This window comes from Podarcis gaigeae (assembly GCF_964106915.1).
Source record: "Podarcis gaigeae genome assembly, chromosome: 1".
Lineage (NCBI taxonomy): Eukaryota > Metazoa > Chordata > Lepidosauria > Squamata > Lacertidae > Podarcis > Podarcis gaigeae.
In genome coordinates this window covers 12921672-12943852 of record NC_139678.1, presented here as the reverse complement: position 1 = coordinate 12943852, position 22181 = coordinate 12921672, and positions in this window count along the sequence as shown.

The following is a 22181-nucleotide window of genomic DNA, read 5'->3' as shown; positions in this document are numbered from 1 at the left end:
GAAACATTTGCATGTGCACAGTCGTGAGAGTGGACTCCCAAAACACCCCCCACCCAGATAGCCACCATGAGCCCAAAGCTTCATGAATGCGCAATAATTTGCAAAGGACACAAAGGGGGATCTGCAAACCATTCTTCCCATAAAGATTCAGGCGCAGCAGACTAATGTTCTCTCCCTCTCTCTATATATATATCTCCTTGCTTTCTTCAGAATGAAACAGCTGTGTCCCACCCCTGACATTCAGCTAATAAAATATTACAAAAATACAGTGTTTCATATTAAAAAATGTTGCATTAATACAAAATTACTAATATATATATATATATATATCAATACCAAGTCATTTTCCTTCTGATACACCCTTTCTCTGGGTTGTCACCCAGCTCCAAACAAACTTTCAGCTCCCGCACAAAATTCTCACAATGAGAAAAGGACAGCACATACCACCCTAGGCTTTCCCTCTAGACTTGCTTTTTATGGGCGGGCCCAAAGTGGATGCCTGCAGCTGTGTCCCATTTAGCTGCCCTCTCCACACCCAGTTCCAAGTGCAGCAGGTTTGCTGAATTTCCCAGGGGGTCCAGAGGATAAGAAAGGGGACCCCCTCCACCCTCAGCTAATAGAATATTGGTTGGTGTCCGTCTGTCTCAGGAGACAATGGAGGGGGTAAAGCCAATCCATTGGAGAGTCGCAGCGCCTGCTGTGGCTGTAGAGACTGATGTAGAAGAGACATGTTTTGTTGCAGCTGGGGCAGAGGAAGGCCTTCGAACTAATCCCCAAATCCACTTGTTTTCTCTCCTGTGTCAGAACCAAGAAGGCAGCTACATCCTGAGCTTGAGAATCAGTTAGAAGTCCAAACAGGAAGTAATAATCCATTAGTACATAATGCCCTCTTCTGGTTATATTTGAAGATACGATTTTTAAAAAATAAAAAGTCAGAAGAGATAGTCCTGCTTCCTCCAAAGGGGGCAAAGGGATATATATCATTTGCTCATGGAAGTCAAATTTTGTTAGCTGATTTAATCCCAGAGCAAAAATTAATCAGACAGTCCGGCTAACTGCATCAAGGAAAGCAATAAATTATCCTGCCTCCAACCTAACAGCAGCATTAATGGTGCAAAAGAGGGAGGAGCTTTGGGGTGATTAATGGCTCTTTAAGTTGCCTAAAGGGGCTGTGAAGCTTCCTGCTGACTGGCAGTGGGACCACCCCACCCCCACTTTTGCATTAAAAAATAGGAGAATGGTGCCTTTGGAAGTGATTGATTTGCCACATGCAGCTCAGAAGGAATGTGATGTGCCTTTGTGACTGCAATAGACGGAGGATTCCTGCTTCATGCCATGGCACCAGTCCTTTGTGCCACTGGAGCTTGCTCCTTCTTCAGAGCCTGTTGGAACATCAGTTCCCTTGTGGGAAGAGATTTAAGCTGTGTATGCACTATACCCCTTCATGGATCACTGCCTTGCCGTGGCGAAGGGGCTTGAATAACTCAGAGAAGCTATGAACTATGCCGTGCAGGGCACCCCAGATGAACAGGTCATAGTGGAGAGTTTTGACCAAACGTGATCCACCTGGAGCAGGAACCAGCAAGCCACTCCAGTATCCCTGCCAAGAAAACTCCATGGACAAAGACAACAATGTATGGAAGTGAGAGCTGGACCATAAAGAAGGCTGATCGCCGAAGAATTGATGCTTTTGAATTATGGTGCTGGAGGAGACTCTTGAGAGTCCCATGGACTGCAAGAAGATCAAATCTATCCCTTCTTAAGGAAATCAGCCCTGAGTGCTCACTGGAAGCTCCTGAAGCTGAGGCTCCAAGACTTTTGCCACCTCATGAGAAGAGAAGACTCCCTGGAAAAGACCCTGATGCAGGGAAAGATGGAGGGCACAAGTAGAAGGGGACGACAAAGGACAAGGTTGTTGGAAAGTGTTCTCGAAGCTACCAGCATGAGTTTGACCAAACTGCAGGAGGCAGTGGAAGACAGGAGTGCCTGGTGTGCTCTGGTCCATTGGGTCACAAAGAGTCGGACATGACTAAATGACTAAACAACAACAACATGCACTATACATTTAAAGCACATTCTGACCTCACCTGGAAGAATCGTGTACCAGTGGCCAAACTTAGTGGTGAGCTGGATGGGGGCCAACCAGCTGACTCTGAATCCTGGGAAAATGGAGGTGTGGTGGGTGGGGGGATTGTGGGAACGTTACGGATGGTAGGAAAGGATATATTGAATAAGTATTATCCTTCCTTCACTTAGGCTAGTAAGTGGTGTAGCAGAGCACATTCCCCTCAATATATGTGGAAGCTAGTCTGCAGATTCGTTTGAATCTCTCAGTTAAGTTTCCCCTTTGATCCCTCTTAAAAGGATAAAGACACAAGAGTCTTTCTGAGTAAAGTAACAAAAAGTTTACTCACATTTCAGTTCACGATTTGATCCCTGAAAGGAAGGCTTTGCTTAATGGCTACACAAAGAAACTGTGAGTTCATCTCATGTGGAGCCTGAACTCATGTGCTGCTGGCTGAGAGCCGGCCGAGAGCAAAATTACACTGAAACAACAAAATGGCTGCAGGAGAGCAGCATGGCAGCAAAAGGTAAGAACAAGACAACGGCAGTATCAAGATGAACAAGAGACAAAACTGCAAGTGAGAAAATGGCTGCATGACTTGGCTCTTTTATGGAGTCAGCCAGAGCCATGCCCATCTCCCAGGTCACATGCAGGGGGAAGATGCTCCAGACCAGTGGAACAGGAAGTTACACTGACTGGATGTCCCCCTGCCTGTGTCCACTCTAGGGAAATAAGGAATGTTGCATTTGACTGCACCAATGGATTACATCCCACAGGGATGAGATCCTCCAAGTGTCCCTATTTTCCAGGGACAGTCCCGAATTCACAGAGGTCGTCCCGGTTTCTAATTTGATCCCGGAATGTCCTTTTCCTTAGGACACCCTTATTTTCATCAGAGAAATGTTGAAGGTTATGGAGTTTTATGACCCCTGAGCCAAGAAAATAAGTAACTATACAACCTTAAGAAGACATCTGAAGGCAGCCCTGCATAGGGAAGTATTTTAACATTTAATGTTTTATTATGTTTTTATTTATGTTGGAAGCCACCCAGAGTGGCTGGGGCAACCCAGTCAGATGGGTAATGCTGATGTAAAAAAGAGCTGTAGCATGACTTCTTCCTGTACCTGTGAGATAATATGGGGCAAAACCCAGATCATTTGGGATGAGCTTCTGCTAGAACTCCCCCATTCTTTACCCCAGTGTTTGGGGAAGGTAATACAGCCATGGGATGGAGACTCAGTGTGGGATCCTTCCATGTTTTTTAAGCACTAAAATGTTTCATTCATCTGCTCAGTTGCAAACTGCATGAAGAATTAAGATGCACAACTCTGGTTTGCAAGCCTCAGGTTGTAAAGCGTTCGGCGTCAGAGTGACATTGCACCACCAAAGGGTTTTCTGAAAGAGCTACCTTGAAAATAGGATCTGATCAAGTGAGACATCAGGAAACAAAGACTCGCGCGATGAAATTGCAAACAAAGCAGCATATCTGGAATCTGCAAAGTCAAACTTCATTTTCCAGGGAAGACATAAGCAAATATTTGGTCCAGTCACAGCAGGGATTTTATTAAGCCCTATTTTACTTATTTCCATTTGTTTGGGTGCCTGGGAGATTGTCGCTGAGGCTTCCCGGCACAGATGCATGTGAATATTTCATGCCTGATAAGCCTCAACATGAAACAAGTTTGCCTCACAGTCAGCCAGTCTGCTAGAGAGGCTGTGGCAATCAAGATGTATTTCTGCTTGTTCAGGTGGGGAGGCCACTGTTGGTTTCTATTTCCCTCACTGAGCAGCAACTGCAGTCACAAGACACTGTTTTGCATTCCACAGTTCAAGTTACTGTTGGATTCCCATGGGAATGGGAGACTGGATGTGACGTACACTGGTTTCCTGTTTTTCACTGTTCTCTCGGTGTTCTTTGTTTCCGAGAGGAGTTGCTTCTCTGCTCTCGCAGAGGCAAGATGCATGTTTGTATTCTCTCAGCATAGAGTGTAAATAAAATTAAGAATGTAGCACATACTGCTTATCCTTCCGCTGTGTGTGACGACGCTCTGCTTGGGCTCAAGATAAGACGAGCCTGTATCAGCTTCAGCTTCAGATGGGCCAAAGCTGGTCAAAATCTCACAGCCACAACCGCTGCTGCTGCTGCTGCCGCCTTCAACATCTGTGGGAAGACTTTTTTAAATGCAGTTCATCCTATTCCAGTTCCCCATCTGCAGGATTGGTCAAGCCTGAACTGTATATGAAGTTAACTTTGTGGAATATGTGAGATACACCCATAAACACATACTAGAAAGTTGGAGGATTCAAAGATGCTCCAAATTTGCACACTTCTTGATCACCTCATCTGTCTCCTGAGAAATCTCTATGTGGGACAAGAAGCTACAGTTAGAACTGGATATGGAACAAAATTGGGAAAGGAGTATGACAAGGCTGTATATTGACTCCCTGCTTATTTAACTTATATGCAGAATTCATCATGCGAAAGGCTGGGCTGGATGAATCCCTAGCTGGAATTAAGATTGCCGGAAGAAATATCAACAACCTCAGATATGCAGATGACACAACCTTGATGGCAGAAAGTGAGGAGGAATTAAAGAACCTTTTAATGAGGGTGAAAGAGGAGAGCGCAAAATATGGTCTGAAGCTCAACATCAAAAAAACAAAGATCATGACCACTGGTCCCATCACCTCCTGGCAAATAGAAGGGGAAGAAATGGAGGCAGTGAGAGATTTTACTTTCTTGGGCTCACCAGACGGTGACAGCAGCCACGAAATTAAAAGACGCCTGCTTCTTGGGAGAAGGGCGATGGCAAACCTAGACAGCATCTTAAAAAGCAGAGACATCACCTTGCCAACAAAGGTCCGTATAGTTAAAGCTATGGTTTTCCCAGTAGTGATGTATGGAAGTGAAAGCTGGACCATAAAGAAGGCTGATCACCGAAGAATTGATGCTTTTGAATTACGGTGCTGGAGGAGACTCTTGAGAGTCCCATGGACTGCAAGAAGATCAAACCTATCCATTCTGAAGGAAATCAGCCCTGAGTGCTCACTGGAAGGACAGATCCTGAAGTTGAGGCTCCAAGAGTTTTGCTACCTCATGAGAAGAGGAGACTCCCTGGAAAAGACCCTGATGTTGGGAAAGATGGAGGGCACAAGAAGAAGGGGACGACAGAGGACAAGATGGTTGGACAGTGTTCTCGAAGCTACCAGCATGAGTTTGACCAAACTGTGGGAGGCAGTGGAAGACAGGAGTGCCTGGCGTGCTCTGGTCCATGGGGTCACGAAGAGTGGGACACGACTAAACGACTAAACAACAACAATTGCAGCTGAAATATAGTTTATTTGCTTGCTTCAGCAGGTATAGAACTCGTTTACACCTGCTAGTGGTCAGGATGTGGCCATGTCGCTTGAGTCAATGTGTAAAGACATAGAAACATGGACCAAATAAGGAGAAAGGTAAACAGGGGTGGTGGTCAATGAAATCAGAGTAATGGGAGATGTCAACAAGGGTGGAGATTTTAATTGTTTAATTAGGCAGTTGTGATAGGCTGTAAACCTCGCAAGTACCCAGCCAATGGGGAAACAAGGGAGGGAATATAATATAGGGGATATAAGCTTGTGTTTTGCCAGTTTGGGGGGGTGCCTACTCTGGACACCCGCTCTTGCAAGAACGTTTTCTGATCAAGAAACTCGTTGCTGCTTCACCAATTTTGCTCAGGTTTTATTTTGAGGATCTCAAGACCCACGTCTAACAGCAATCAAACCCGCAGCCTTCGTGTTATTAGCACCATGCTCTAATCAACTGAAATAGAAACCTAGACGGTACCCTTGTTTAGGGAAACTTTTAATGTTTGATGTATTACTGTATTTTAATATTTTGTTGCAAGCCACCCAGAGTGGCTGGAGAAGCCCAGCCAGATGGGTGGGGTATAAATAAATAATAATAATAATAATTATTATTATTATTATTATTATTATTATCATCATCATCATCATCATCATCATTCCAGGGGCTCCAGATCCAGCACAGACTTGATACTGGATCTCGTTATTCTGCTTTGGGTTACATGGGCAAGAAAAATGTGCCACCAGGATTGCACTTATTACTATTACCATTGATATTCAATTTACATCCAGAGTGGCAATAACTCCCTGATCACTTGTTTGGAGTGAGGAGGTCTATATCTAGGCTCCCCTTTCAAAGCCATCCAAGTTGGCGACTATTAGGAATGAGGATGTTACTTTTACACATACGTAAGCCACAATGCTGCAACTGCTAGACAACCTCAGACAGCCCAGACTTGCTTACATTCATCGTTTGAACAGCTTGTGGTTAGGATGCTTGTAAACAGGACAGCTTGCAGCTGGAATATGGTTTATTCGTGGGCTTCAGCTGGCATAGAATTCGCTCACACCTGTAACTGGGACAAGTAGTGGTCAGGATGTGGCTCTGTCGCTCGCGTCAGTATGTAAATGCATAGGAACATCGATCAAACAAGGGAAATAATAAATAATGTTAGTAGGGTAATTAGGCAGTTGTGATAGGCTGCAACCCTTGTAGTACCCAGCCAATGGGGAGACAAGGGAGGGAACCTGCGCTTGGGGTATAGGGGATATAAGCTTGTGTTTTGCCAGTTTTGGGGGTGTGCCTACTCTGGACACCCGCTCTTGCAAGAACGTTTTGTGATCAATAAACTCTTTGCTGCTTCACCATTTTTGTTCAGATTTTATTCTGAAGGTCTCAAGACCAACTTCTAACAGCGACCATCACTGCCTCCTGTGGGAGTGAGTCCCATAGTCTAACCATGCCATAGTCAAAACAAAAAAAATTCCTTCCAGTAGCACCTTAAAGACCAACTAAGTCAGTTCTTGGTATGAGCTTTCGTGTGCATGCACACTTCTTCAGATACACTGAAACAGAAGTTTCCAGACCCTTCTATATAGTGAGAAGGTGGGGAGGGGTATTACTCAGAAGGGTGGTGGGAATGGGTGATTGGCAGATAGCTGTGATGAGCCTGTTGACGACTCTTAACGACTGCAATAGGTCTTACAGGAAAAAGCAAGGGGTGAGAAGGTAAAAAATGGCTTTGTCATGTATAATGAGATAAGATCCAAGGTCTTTGTTCAGACCAGGTGTCTCCATGGTTTTAAGTTTGGTGATAAGTTGCAATTCAGCAGCTTCTCTTTCCAGTCTATTTCTGAAATTCCTTTGTAGTAAAACAGCTACTTTGAGATCTTGTATAGAATGTCCTGGGAGATTGAAGTGTTCCCCTACTGGTTTCTCTGTCTTGTGATTCCTGATGTCCGATTTATGTCTGTTTATTCTTTGGCGTAAGGTCTGGCCTGTTTGTCCAATATAGAGAGCTGAAGGACACTGTTGGCATTTGATGGCATACACAATGTTAGACAATGAGCAATTAAATAGTCCCGAGATGGTATGTGTGATGTTGTTGGGGCCAGTAATGGTGTTGTCCGGGTGTATGTGGCAGCAAAGTTGGCATCTGGGTTTATTGCAGGCTCTGGTTTGGTATGTTTGCGATGGTAGCTAGAGGCATGTAGATATGTTTGTCGGTCAGTTGGTTTGTGTGGCAAGTTTCCTCCCCCAGTTGAAATGAAGACACAGAAACGTTGCTTTAAGGTTAATGGGCGTGAAAGGCCACAACTTTATTGATTACGGAATTGAAGGTATTGGCCTTAGGCATTGGCTTCTATCGACTACCCGGCATGGTGACCGGGAAGGGTTGAACACACCGCAGGAGTCCTGTTGAAGTACGCCAACTAGGATCCCACGGGTGTCACCGCTCGGGGGCGTGCCGGAGGCCCTACCTCTCCAGGCTTCGGACAAGGCCACGCCCCCCTTGGAGTCCTCTACCGGACTACCCCTTCTCGTTGGGGGAAGGTGATGGCGCTCCCTTCCCCCCTCCTTTTCCTATAATTTGCCCCATGCCAATGCCTAACCGCCAACACCATGAAAGTTGTGACGATTGCTACGAGGTAGGCGAAAAAACCAACTGGCAGGAAGTGCGCCAATTTGGAAAAATTCCTACCAGGCCCCTTGCGGCGACCAACCGAAGTCCATAGCAAGGCCAATTCTAGCTAAACCTAAGGGTGGGTGGGATGGGAAAACCGCTCAGCTGCTGGGCGAGGGGAAAAGAGGGCGGTCCCTGGGCGTGCCTGGCCTTAAGTAGCCCAGGCCGCGCCTCCCCTCGCCCGCCGATTGGCGGGCTGGGTTGCAGGCATGCCCAGGGATTCCCCCAACTCTCGCGGGGGGGCGAGGGAAGCCCCCGCGAATGTGGGAGTGTCCTGCCCACAACACCCTCTCCTCTTCATGATCGGAAAGGGCTTTACGGTATAAGGTGGTGTAAATACAGGATGGGCGCATAGACACCACCTTATACCGTAAACCAACTGACCGACAAACATATCTACATGCCTCTAGCTACCATCCCAAACATACCAAACAGTCCATTGTATATAGCCAGGCACTACATTACAGCCGCATCTGTTCCAATTCTACAGACAGAGACTCTCACCTAAGAGATCTACAGCAAACCTTTTTAGAACTAAAATACCCAGCAGATGAAGTTAGACAACAGATCAACAGAGCCAGACTGATACCCAGAGAGAACTTGCTGCAAGACAGACCCAAAAAAGAAAATAACAGAACACCTCTAGTCATCACATACAGCTCCCAAGTTAAAACAGTACAACGCATCATCAGAGATCTACAACCTCTCCTGGACAATGACAGTTCTCTTTCTCAAGCTCTGGGAGGAAGACCTTTCATTGCCTACAGACAGCCACCCAATCTTAAACAACTCCTAACCCACAATAATACTACAACCAGACCTAACACGGACACTGGCACCAGAGCCTGCAATAAACCCAGATGCCAACTTTGCTGCCACATACACCCGGACAACACCATTACTGGCCCCAACAACATCACACATACCATCTCGGGACTATTTAATTGCTCATTGTCTAACATTGTGTATGCCATCAAATGCCAACAGTGTCCTTCAGCTCTCTATATTGGACAAACAGGCCAGACCTTACGCCAAAGAATAAACAGACATAAATCGGACATCAGGAATCACAAGACAGAGAAACCAGCAGGAGAACACTTCAATCTCCCAGGACATTCTATACAAGATCTCAAAGTAGCTGTTTTACTACAAAGGAATTTCAGACGTAGACTGGAAAGAGAAGCTGCTGAATTGCAACTTATCACCAAACTTAAAACCATGGAGACACCTGGTCTGAACAAAGACCTTGGATTCTTATCTCATTATACATGACAAAGCCATTTTTCACCTTCTCACCCCTTGCTTTTTCCTGTAAGACCTATTGCAGTCGTTAAGAGTCGTCAACAGGCTCATCACAGCTATCTGTCAATCACCCATTCCCACCACCCTTCTGAGTAATACCCCTCCCCACCTTCTCACTATATAGAAGGGTCTGGAAACTTCTGTTTCAGTGTATCTGAAGAAGTGTGCATGCACACGAAAGCTCATACCAAGAACTAACTTAGTTGGTCTTTAAGGTGCTACTGGAAGGAATTTTTTTGTTTTGACTATGGCAGACCAACACGGCTACCTATCTGTAACTGGAACTATGCATTGAAAAAATGTCTTCAAGAGCTTTCTTTTCAACTGAGGCGAAGCCTGTCTGATAAGTAGCAGGAGGGAGTTCCAAAGGATAGATACCACCACCTAAGCGCCCAATTGCGACATCCAATAGCATGGACCTTCTGATGTGATGGTAGCTGCAGGAGGACCTGTTTTTGAAAAGACAAACATTTCTGGTTGTGCCCTACGTGGATTGCATTTTCACCATACCCTGAATTGCAGAAAGACCATAACCACAAATACTTTTGCGTGGTTCTTTTAAACTTAATAGCTCACATGGGCTGCTCTCTGAATTACTGCCTCTTATTTTATGGCGAAATTAATATTATATACACAAGAGCACTTTTAAAACACCCAATAGGGTAAAAGAAATGATTGCTATGTTGAAAAATATAAATTTTTATGCTTGGGAGTTATTAGCGAAGCCCCATTCCCTACTCCATTAACGCGCTGTAGGCTGAGTTTTTTTTTTCCTTTGACCTTTTATTTTCAGATGGGTTGCAGCCTGTTATCTCGCCACTTTAATAAAACCATGATTCACTCATGTTTTTTAACAGCCTACTAATTTGTCTGTGTTCCTATATTATATTGGGTTTCATAACTTTTATATGGAAATCAATAAAAAAAGATCCTTTTGCCTATCTCATTTAAATCACTGAATAATTAAACAGTCTTATCAATCCACCAGCCCTTTCCATCAGGATGACTAAACTGTGGAGATTGGAACCAAAAAAATTGGTACTTTCAGGCTGTCACTGTTTGGGGGATTCAATCACATAGCAACAAATTTAGGCTACATGACTAAAGTGGACCAGGAGGTCTATCTGCAACAATCCTGGATAACAAACTATTTTAAGCCTGTGGGCACATTTGGATTTTTGAGCGAATGCTCGCCATCCCCTCTAGCCACTCATCCAACTTCCTCCTCTAGCTCTATGTACTTTTCGAGGGAGAAAAACATAACTAACTAACTTTCCACCTGCCTTGCTCCCCCCCCGCCCCCCGGCCTGGGTCTCCTCATAAGGAAGCTGGTCCTGGAGGAAGAACTGTGAGGGGACAGACTCCATCAGGCAAGGCCTTCTTCCACCTGCCTTGCTCCACCCTCTAGTCTCTGCTTCTCAATTTGTATTGTATTATTTCATGTACTGTGGCTTGCCATTACTTTATTGATTATAGTTTAGAAATTATTTATCGTAACTGTTCAGGGTGAATTTCTGTAACTTTTATATGCTGATATCATTTTATACTACTCTAATGATTCCTGAATGTTACTTTTTGATGTAGGATGTTTGTTTTAAAGTTATGTTTTATTATCACATTTTTGTATTGTGTTAGATTGTTATAGTAAAAGCTATGGTTTTCCCAGTAGTGATGTATGGAAGTGAAAGCTGGACTATAAAGAAGGCTGATCGCCGAAGAATTGATGCTTTTGAATTATGGTGCTGGAGGAGACTCTGGAGAGTCCCATGGATTGCAAGAAGATCAAACCTCTTCATTCTTAAGGAAATCAGCCCTGAGTGCTCACTGGAAGGCCAGATCCTGAAGCTGAGGCTCCAATACTTTGGCCACCTCATGAGAAGAGAGGACTCCCTGGAAAAGACCCTGATGTTGGGAAAGATTGAGGGCACAAGAAGAAGGGGACGAGATGGTTGGACAGTGTTCTCAAAGCTACCAGCATGAGTTTGACCAAACTGTGGGAGGCAGTGGAAGACAGGAGTGCCTGGCGTGCTCTGGTCCATGGGGTCACAAAGAGTCAGACACGACTAAACAACAACAAAGATTGTTATAAGATGTATATTTTTTGTTTCTTCAGCTTGTAAACTGCCTTGAGTATTGTAAGATAGAAAGACGGTATACAAATTAAAAATGTTGATGTTAATTATGTCATGGACTTTTTGCCCAGATGCTTCATGGGCAACAGGGGAAGAGCTCAAAGACACCAGTGCACCCATGGACATTGAAAGGTAAAAAATATAAAAGGTAAAGGGCCCCTGGATGATTAAGTCCACTCAAAGGCAGTGCTTTTTGTCTAAAAACAATGTTTAGGGGTACTCACATTAAACGCTCACTTCCATCTGAAACTCAAGCAACACCGTGACAGGAAATGAGGCCGCCATCGGGGATAGCAATGGACCTGACAATTCACTGTGCTAGAGAAGAAACTAATTTTTTAAACATTTTTTAGTTTCTTCTCCCGTTAGAGTCACAAAAAGTTCAGGGGTATGCGTACCCTGCATCCTCCCAGGAAAAAAAGCACTGGTCAAGGCAACTATGGGGTTGCAGCGCTCATCTTGCTTTCAGGTCGAGGGAGCCGACGTTTGTCCACAGACAGCTTTCTAGGTCATGAGGCCAGCATGACTAAACTGCTTCTGGCACAATGGAACACCATGACGGAAACGCCATTTAGCTTTCCGCCACAGTGGTAACTATTAATCTACTTGCATTGGTGTGCTTTCAAACTTCTAGGCTGGCAGGAGCTGGGACAGAGTTTCAACAGTTTCAGGAAGATAGCCGCTCTTCTGAACCAGCCTTCCACAATTTTTTTTTGTTTTTGTGTAGTCATTTAGCCGTGTCTGACTCTTCGTGACCCCACGGACCAGAGCACGCCAGGCACTCCTGTCTTCCACTGCCTCCCACAGTTTGGTCAAATACATATTAGTAGCTTCGAGAACACTATCCAACCATCTCGTCCTCTGTCATCCCCTTCTCCTTGTGCCCTCAATCTTTCTCAACATCAGGGTCTTTTCCAGGGAGTCTTCTCTTCTCATGAGGTGGCCAAAGTATTGGAGCCTCGGCTTCAGGATCTGTCCTTCTAGTGAGCACTCAGGGCTGATTTCCTTCAGAATGGAGAGGTTTGATCTTCTTGCAGTCCATGGGACTCTCAAGAGTCTCCTCCAGCACCATAATTCAAAAGCATCAATTCTTCGGCGATTAGCCTTCTTTATGGTCCAGCTCTCACTTCCATACATCACTACTATACGGACCTTTGTTGGCAAGGTGATCTCTCTGCTTTTTAGGATGCTGTCTAGGTTTGTCATTGCTTTTCTCCCAAGAAGCAGGCATCTTTTAATGTTGTGACTACTGTCACCATCTGCAGTGATCATGGAGCCCAAGAAAGTAAAATCTCTCACCACCTCCATTTCTTCCCCTTCTATTTGCCAGGAGGTGATGGGCCCAGTGGCCATGATCTTTCTTTGTTGAGCTTCAGACCATATTTTGCGGTCTCCTCTTTCACCCTCATTAAAAGGTTCTTTAATTCCTCCTCACTTTCTGCCATCAAGGTTGTGTCATCTGCATACCCTACAACTTAGGACCTTCCAGATGTTTGGGACCAAAACTCCCATCATCCCCAATTATTGAACATAGTGACTGGGGCAGATGAGACTTACAGAATCATAGAACTGTAGAGTTAGAAGAGACCCCGAGGGTCATCTCGTCCAATCCCCTGTGATGCAGGAATCTCAACTAAAGCATCTCCCACAGGTGGCCATCCAACCTCTGCTTTAAAACCTTCAACGGAGAGCCCTCCACTCTCTGAGGGAGACCGTTCCACTGCCGAACAGCTCATACCAAGGCAACAAGATGGGGAAGGCTACTCTAAATCAAGGCTCTTCCAAAAGAATCCCATTCTAAAGTACTAATCATCCTATCTCATGTGATCTATCACCACAGCATGAAATGAAAACAATTTTTCTTGTGTATCATCTCCCCCAAAGCAAATAAAGGCAAGACTTGACTTTGAATTAAGGTTTAATTAGTCATTCATATTGATGAAGCACTCATATGGGTTTGCCATATATTTAAGTAAAACCCCTAAACATCTCCCACCCCCAAAAAAATAATCTGGGCAGATGGAAATACATCTTAATAAATTTGGGTAAGAACTATCTATTATTCATCTGTTCATGTATAATTTCTCATTCCTCTTTATTCCAGACAGAGGATGCATGGAGACATCACTTGAGATTGATACCCCAGTCATAACTGTTGTCATCTGACCAGGGCCAGATTTAGGTTTGATGAGGCCCTAAGCTACTGAAGGTAACGGGGTCCTTTATATGTCCAGCTGTCCTTTGTCAACAAGAAATTGTCGCTGTTTATTGTGTTATATGTTATATGGTAATTTATGGATCTAATAGGTATCTAAAGCCATTTGCACATAACAAATAAGAGCCTACACAACTCAAAACACTGTTGCTGTATGTAGGTTTTATTTTATTTGTTCTTTTATCTTATATTTTGGAAATGTACATAAAGTTATTTTTTCTTTTAATTTTTTGGGGGGCCCCAAGAGAGTGGGGCCCTAAGCTATAGCTTGCTTAAAGGTAAAGGGACCCCTGACCATTAGGTTCTGGGTCATGTGGCCAGCATGACTAAGCCGCTTCTGGTGAACCAGAGCAACGCACAGAAACGCCGTTTACCTTCCCGCTGGAGCGGTACCTATTTATCTACTTGCACTTTGATGTGCTTTTGAACTGCTAGGTTGGCAGGAGCTGGGACTGAGCAATGGGAGCTCACCCCATCATGGGGATTTGAACTGCCGACCTTCTGATCGGCAAGTCTAGGCTCTGTGGTTTAACCCACAGTGCCACCCGCGTCCCTATAGTTTGTTTAGCTTATTCCTTAAATCTGGCACTGTATCTGACAGGCTTTGAACCTGGCTTGAACCAGATGCTATAGGACTCCCAACATTATTTATTGTCTATGCTGGCAGAAGCACATCTCTGCTCTCCCTGCTTTGATATCAGATATGGGGAGCCTCAGGCCCAGAGACTAAATACAACCCTCCAGGCCCCTCTGCCAAACCACCAGGATTCTCCCTAAGCCCCTCACCTCTACAGTTGCTCTTCATCCTCTTCAAGTGCTTTTGCCGAGCTGAAATGTGTTCCTTGAACTGTGAAAGTGCTTCATCCTTGCCGGAATGGAGGACAGTGGCTGGAATGTGATCTATTGAACAACAGCCCAAGCCACACCTGTACCTCCGCCTACTTTTCCACTGGCCCTGCCCAGTATTGGCATGTGGTCCCTGGAAAGTTGTCCATGAGACTGGGATAGATCACCCAGCTCTGGTATAAAGGTAGCAGGAGGAGAAGTTTGGGGAAACTGCAGCTGAAGAAACCCACAATTTGTGCCTCCTTTGTCATGCCTGAAGAGAACTGTGGAGTTTAAATTTTAGATAACAGACACATTCCTAGCACTATTTTCCTCCATTATCATGGGAGCAATGTCAAAGTGCTTTGCTACTGCTGTCATTTTAAATTTTATTTCAAAACTCTCATACGGAGTCCACTTGTCAACACTGTAACTCCATAAAATCCAAACCAAAACATCATAATACTAATCATTGCTGCTGAATGCATCCCCCAACATGCATATCCCAATTTAATAATATATAAACCTTACATACATAAAATTCTCATTTCTGTTTAGTTCATGACATAATCCATAAATGCAGACCACATTCCATTACCATTCATTATCTGTTTTTTTCCCCTTCTCTTGCGTACTATCAATTCATTTCTCGCCAGCTCAGCAGCCTGAAAAAATCACACATAAACTTCCAGAATATTTATATCCTTCCAGGCGGGCAACACCATTTACTTTGCTATCAATGAAACCTGTCGAATAAAAGCTCTCCAACAGAGCCCACAGTGGAGAATTCTCCAGAAACGAATCCCTTTAGTGTCAATTCACAGTTGGGGTTGGGGGAGAAATTCACTTTTGTTTGCATTTTAATGAGAAACTACCTCATTTGCACTTCTCTGACCAAACTCCAAGCTGAAACAGAGCTATCCTTCAAATCCGCCTTTCTCTGAATCTTGCAATGCTGTTCTCCAACCAAACAACTGGTGAAAATAACATATAAACATGCATTGTGTTAGAAATACATTGAGCTCAGTGGGACTTATTTCTGAGTAGATATATACACAGAACTGGACCATTATTGTTTTGGACTGCAACCCTACTTACCTGGGAGTAAGCCCCACTGGATTCAGTAGGACTCACTTCTGAGTAGAAGTAGTTAGGGTTGCACTGATAGGTGTTTTAAACAGAGGTTGGCTGTCATGGATGCTTTAGCTGAGATTCCTGCATTGCAGGGGGTTGGACTAAATGACACTTGGGGTCCCTTCCAACTCTATGATTCTTTGATTCTATGATCTTGTAGTGCAACACTATATTATTAGGATGATTATTGTTCTATGAGCCGCCCTGAGATCTCCGGGTATAGGGCAGAATATAAATTCTCTCTCTCTTTATACATACAGTCATACCTCTTGTTACGTTCAGTTCAGGTTATGTTCTTTCAGGATACGTCCCGCGGCAACCCAGAAGTAATGGAACGGGTTACTTCCGGGTTTTGCCGCTCGCGCATGTGCAGAAGTGCAAGGTGACGTCACACGCATGCGCAGACACACAGATGCGGGTTGCGTTCTGCTCATGTTGTGAACGGGGCTCCAGAACAGATCCCATTCGCAACCAGAGGTCCCACTGTATATATATTTGTTAGTTGCTTTTTCTTGCCCAAGGCAACACAAAGCGACTTATGATATGTATTCAGTGGTCTGTGTTTGCCTGTGCTTGAGTCTGAACTAAGGATTCTGAGCCCCTGTGTTCTGATTCGACACATATTCTCCAATCACAGAACATTTCAGGATTTGGGCCTCTGCCATTGGCCCTTAAACTCTGAGTCATGATTCGCAGCTTGGAAGTTTAGACGGCCAATCATGTTGGGAGCAGGAGTGGCCCAGGCCTTCAGAAATGTGTATAAGCAGTTGCTTTGTCCCTGTTGTCCAGTTCTGTTAGTTCAATAAAGGTTCTTGCTGTTATCACTGTGCCTTGTGGGAACCCACCTATACTTCAACTTACAACCTGACTAAGCAGACTATATATACAGTATCTACATAAAGGCAGACTTCCTTGGATTCTGTCGGGCTTACTGCCAGGTAAGTAGGAAAAGGAGATGAAGGAGGTAAGGACAGGTGACCCCACCTAGGCCCGAAGTCACCCCCCCCCCCAATAATCAGCCCAGGCCTCAAAACTGTCCAAAATTCCTTTTGTCTTCTAAAAATCCACAGCTAAAGTTTTCCTCTGTTTTCTCACAAGATGCATAGGCAAACCATTACTTTTATCAGTACAAGAGAGCTTCAAAAAGGCTAATAAATAGACTCTGTCAGAGCAGGCCTAAGAACTGACTTTTATCTCATTCAGTTGCAACATCTCTGGACATGCTGAACTGTTCTCATTCCCCTTTCCTGGGAAGGGTTCCAAGAGTCCACAATAGTCCCAAGAGAGCTTTCTGTACATGCTCAGGAACCTCAACATGGGACAGGACTCCTGAGGCAGGAGAAAGGGGAGGGAACTAGAAGGGGAATATATACTCTGTGCACATGACTGTGAACTCGTGCATGCTTTTTGTGAGTTATCACACTTGCTCCTTCTACCAGTTCATGGATGGTAGAAATAAAGCTTTTTCTCTGAAACTGTTCCTTGAGTGTCTGTTGACTCCCATCTCCCTTTCCCGGGCACAATATTTTTTCCCCACCCGAGGGCAAAGCCTCATAAGGCTACAGAGAGAAGTCATAAATAGTCCATGTAAAGGGGTCTTTTGAAATATATATATTGATATATTCCATCCCATTTCATTAGGAGCAGTGATGCTTGGGAAACAATTCTCAGTTGTTCCATTTTCCTCTTGCCCTACCTGAACTTCATTGATAGGACTAAGCTATTTACTTTGCATTCCACATACCTCTCAGACAGCTAGATCAAAGCTGCACCGAGATAAAAATGCAAACGGGCTTTAAAACAACAGCATCAGAGAGAGACGTCAGAGGAAATATCCAAAACCTACAGAGAAATTTGCATGTACAGATGCAGAGAGGTTGAAGGTGGGATGTTTGCAAAGCTTCCCCAATATTGAACATCAATAAAGAGAGAGAGAGTCTGCATGAAAGTTCAATTTAGAGCTCATTTGTAGTATCTGGAGTGGGCCTGTGAGCAATGAGATGAAATATCCTCTCAGCCATGTCGTTCCCTGGGTCCCTTTCAGCACAATGCTGTCTCTCAGCCCAACTAACCTTTCAGAGTTGTTGTTCACGGGGGCCTAACATGGTGCCCATGGATGTCAGTATGCCCATTAAGACCTCCTACAGGATCTGTGAAAGGCCTCAGTAAATATCCCCTCAAGAATCTGCAATTCATCAGCGACGGTTTGCTCTTCCAACTCAGTTCCTGTTTGCATTGGCTCAGCCTCTCCTATGTTGAACACACACCTTTAAACAAGCCCACATTTCATTGGGACTGGGCAGAGGGAGAATGGTGGAGACCGCCTCCCTCAAATCCTGACCCTTCTAGGGGGGAGGAAGAGGAAGACAGTCGAGATTGACAACAGGGGTTTGAGGGAGGTCACAGCTCAGAGGCAGATGAGGGGTAAAGTTGGGAAACCATGGGAGAGCCAGAGCAACAGCTGCCTGACACGTTGTTATTAGAAAGCATCCCAGACCCTTCATCTCCCAGAACCCGGCAAGCCTTAAAAGTAGGAGAGCAAAGAGCTCAAAGACAGAGGGCACTTAGAGGCACCTGTAGAGGAGGTGATGATGGTGGTGGTGAATGACGAAGTGGGAGAGAAGGTGTGTGGAGATTAACTTGGGACAATACCATTATCTAAGAGGCTGGGTTCTATAGCCTCTCTGTGTAAAGTTTGAAATAAAAAAGGACCATAAGAAACTTTCTCTTATCTTTGAAAGTCGGTATGGTGTAGTGGTTAAGAGCGGTAGACTCGTAATCTGGGGAACTGGGTTCGCTTCCCCACTCCTCCACATGCAGCTGCTGGGTGACCTTGGGCTAGTCACACTTCTTTGAAGTCTCTCAGCCTCACTCACCTCACAGAGTGTTTGTTATGGGGGAGGAAGGGAAAGGAGAATGTTAGCCGCTTTGAGACTCCTTTGGATTAGTGATAAAGTGTAATATCATATCCAAACTCTTCTTCTTCTTCTTTATACTTTCCTGGGGAACCAACCGGGAGCCGCTGACAGCATCCTGACAGGTACCAGGATTGGATACCCAATAATAATAATAATAATAATAATAATAATAATAATAAAAAATTTTATTTATACCCCGCCCTGCCTGGCCAAAACCAGGCTCATAGTGACTAACATCAAATATATAGCATATTACCATAAAATCAAGTAATCAATTAAAATACATCCTAAAATCAAATCAGAATCAATGTGAAATCCAATCCGATGGCAACCCACAAATTAGGGATGGGGACCTTAAATGCTCACCAGGCCTAACTGTTTATACTGATCTTATATGAGCCTGTGAGAAAAGTTGGGGGGTCACTTTCATGCAAGTTCTTATAAGGAGAGGGGGGGAGTCAGACTGGACCCCGGTCAAAGGCCTGGCGGAACAGCTCTGTCTTGCAGGCCCTGCGGAAAGATGTCAGATCCTGCAGGGCCCTGGTCTCTTGTGACAGAGCATTCCACCAGGCCGGGGCCACAGAAGAAAAGGCCTTGGCCCTGATCGAGGCCAGTCTAATCTCCTTGAGGCCCAGGACCTCCAAGATGTTATTATTTGCAGACCATAAGGTCCTCCGTGGGGCATACCGGGAGAGGCGGTCCCATAGGTACGAGGGTTCTCTCTTCTATCCTGACTAGAGGAGAGGTGCAAAGAGGTTCTCTTTCATATTCCCCACACACATCTTTTGATGCCGTGCTCCCGTGCGAGCCAGCTGGGGCTACCCCACACCAGCAGCAGTTCCCTCAGTGAGCATCAGCACCTCTTAACTCCTCCTCTTCCCCATCCTTGTCTTCTGTCATCATCTTCTCCTCCTCCAACAGGGATGGCATCGGGTGGGTGCGGCCTGGCCTTGTACCACCAGCAGCTCCCCCTCCAACCCCTCCATGGGCTCTGGCTCGGCTGCCTTCTTTCACACAAAACACACACATCTTTCAGTGCTGGTCTCTCTCGGGTACTAGCTGACTCATGCGAAAGCGTGGCATCGAAAACCGGACATTTGGGAATCCAATCAGAAGTTGGGGTGGCTTCTCTAATTCTGGGGTGTTCTGGTCAAATTGGGACGGTCAAGGGGTATGCTCTTTGTGAGCAATGACAGCAGCGGTTGGTGTAGGATTTTGTGCCGTGCTCTCACAATAAAAAATGGGAAGATGGCATCTGGGAAGAGGATGCCCTGAATTTTGGCTCCAAAGTGTTGGTGGGTATGTAATGCCTACCCGAGCAATTATGCCTCTGTAAACCAGCTCCATTCTGAAGGAAATCAGCCCTGAGTAGTTCCATAGTTGGGCTGGAAGGACAGATCGCGAAGCTGAGGCTCCAATACTTTGGCCACCTCATGAGAAGAGAAGACTCCCTAGAAAGGACCCTGATGTTGGGAAAGATGGAGGGCACAAGGAGAAGGGGACGACAGAGGACAAGATGGATGGACAGTGTTCTCGAAGCTACCAGCATGAGTTTGATCAAACTGCAGGAGGCAGTGGAAGACAGGAGTGCCTGGCGTGCTCTAGTCCATGGGGTCACGGAGAGTTGGACATGACTAAACGACTAAACAACAACAAACCAGCTGCTGGGTTTTGCATTTGGGCAGGGTGCTGATGTACTTAGGTCCTGCTTGCAAGCTTCTCATGGACATCTGGTTGGCCACTGTAAGAAGAGGAGGCAGGACAAGAAGGGCCATTGGCCTGATCCAGCATGCTCTTCTTATGTTCATAATAATACTAGAAGAAGAAGAGTTTGGATTTGATATCCCACTTTATCACTACCCGAAGGAGTCTCAAAGCGGCTAACATCCTCCTTTCCCTTCCTCCCCCACAACAAACACTCTGTGAGGTGAGTGGGGCTGAGAGACTTCAGAGAAGTGTGACTAGTCCAAGGTCACCCAGCAGCTGCATGTGGAGGAGCAGGGAATCAAACCCGGTTCACCAGATTACGAGTCCACCGCTCTTAACCACTACACCACACTGGCTCTCACCAACCATAGTTGGGCATTTTTCACTTGCACTGATTTCAATACAGTCGTACCTTGGAAGTTGAACAGAATCCGTTCCGAAAGTCCATTCAACTTCCAAAACCAAATTGCAGCTTCTGATTGGCTACAGGAAGCTCCTGCAGCCAATCAGAAACCACGGAAGCCCCATCAGACGTTCAGGTTCCAAAAGAACGTTCGCAAACTGGAACGATCACTTTGCGACGTTCGGGAGACAAAACCTAAGAGTTCCAGGGCGTTTGACAACCAAAGCACAACTGTATAAGAATAAAGTATGTCCTTAAAAGTGCAGAATTTTTGCCCGCTGCAACAGATCCCAAGCAAGCATATTGAATGAGCAGCATGCAAATCCGAAACAAGAAAACAAAGCATTTTGTATACAGTCAACACCATTCACTGGTAGCAAAAGGCCTTTAATTGTTTTGCAGTCTACAGAATACCAATAAACGCATGAGCTTCTGTGGGACCAGCAAGAAAACGGCATGACAGCATAAATAATGTTTTCTCTATTTTTATGCCAAGTTGGGCGGAGAGGAATCTAGGCATTAAGGGGAGAAAAGTGAAGGTATTGTTTGCCTGAGCACAAAGGAGAAATCCATTTAGTTCTTATCTCCTATAAATAGAGACATTCCAGGAGATAATGTACAATATTCTTCACAATGCCTTATTCACAGAGACATAAACCATAGTCGGTGGGTATTTTAAGGGGAGGGGGGGAGCTAAAAAATTCAGCTGTTATAAGGAATTGTAATTTATGGAGGAACATATGACATAAAATATAAAGCCCTGAATCCCCAGTCTAGCAAGGTTGAGCCACACTCTTGCATGCCAATTACACTATTTTCTGTATTCTGTGCACACAGGAGAAGAAAGGCTGGGGAACCTATTCCAGTGTCTTTGAGAAGGGCTGCAGCTCAGGGGTAGAGCTCCTGCTTTGAATGCAAGTGATGCCAGCTTCAATCTCCACCATCTTCAGGTAGAGCTGGGGATGTTCCCCGTCCAAACCTGTGCCGGTCAATGTGGATGATACTGAGCTAGACAGGCCAATCGTCTGACCCAGAATAGGGCATGAGGCCTTTGTCAAACAGGGCTACAGATGAACCATATGTGGTTATTCTTTGTTTTTGTTTTTGTTGTTTTTACAGTGGTACCTGGGTTCTCAAACTTAATCCGTTCCAGAAGTCTGTGCCAACACCAAAGCGTTCCAAAACCAAGGCGCGCTTTCCCATAGAAAGTAATGCAAAATGGATGAATCCGTTCCAGACTTTGAAAAACAACCCCTCAAACAGCAATTTAACATGGATTTTTACTAACTAAGGAGACTATGGATCCATAAAATGAAAGCAAGAAACAATGTACTGCAGTCACACAGTCAATCAATCAGTAGCTGAACTGGGTTCCACACAGTCATAAAAACAAAAGGGCCGCAAAAACAAAAACGCAAAATAAATAGCAAAAACAGACAGACCTCAGTGTA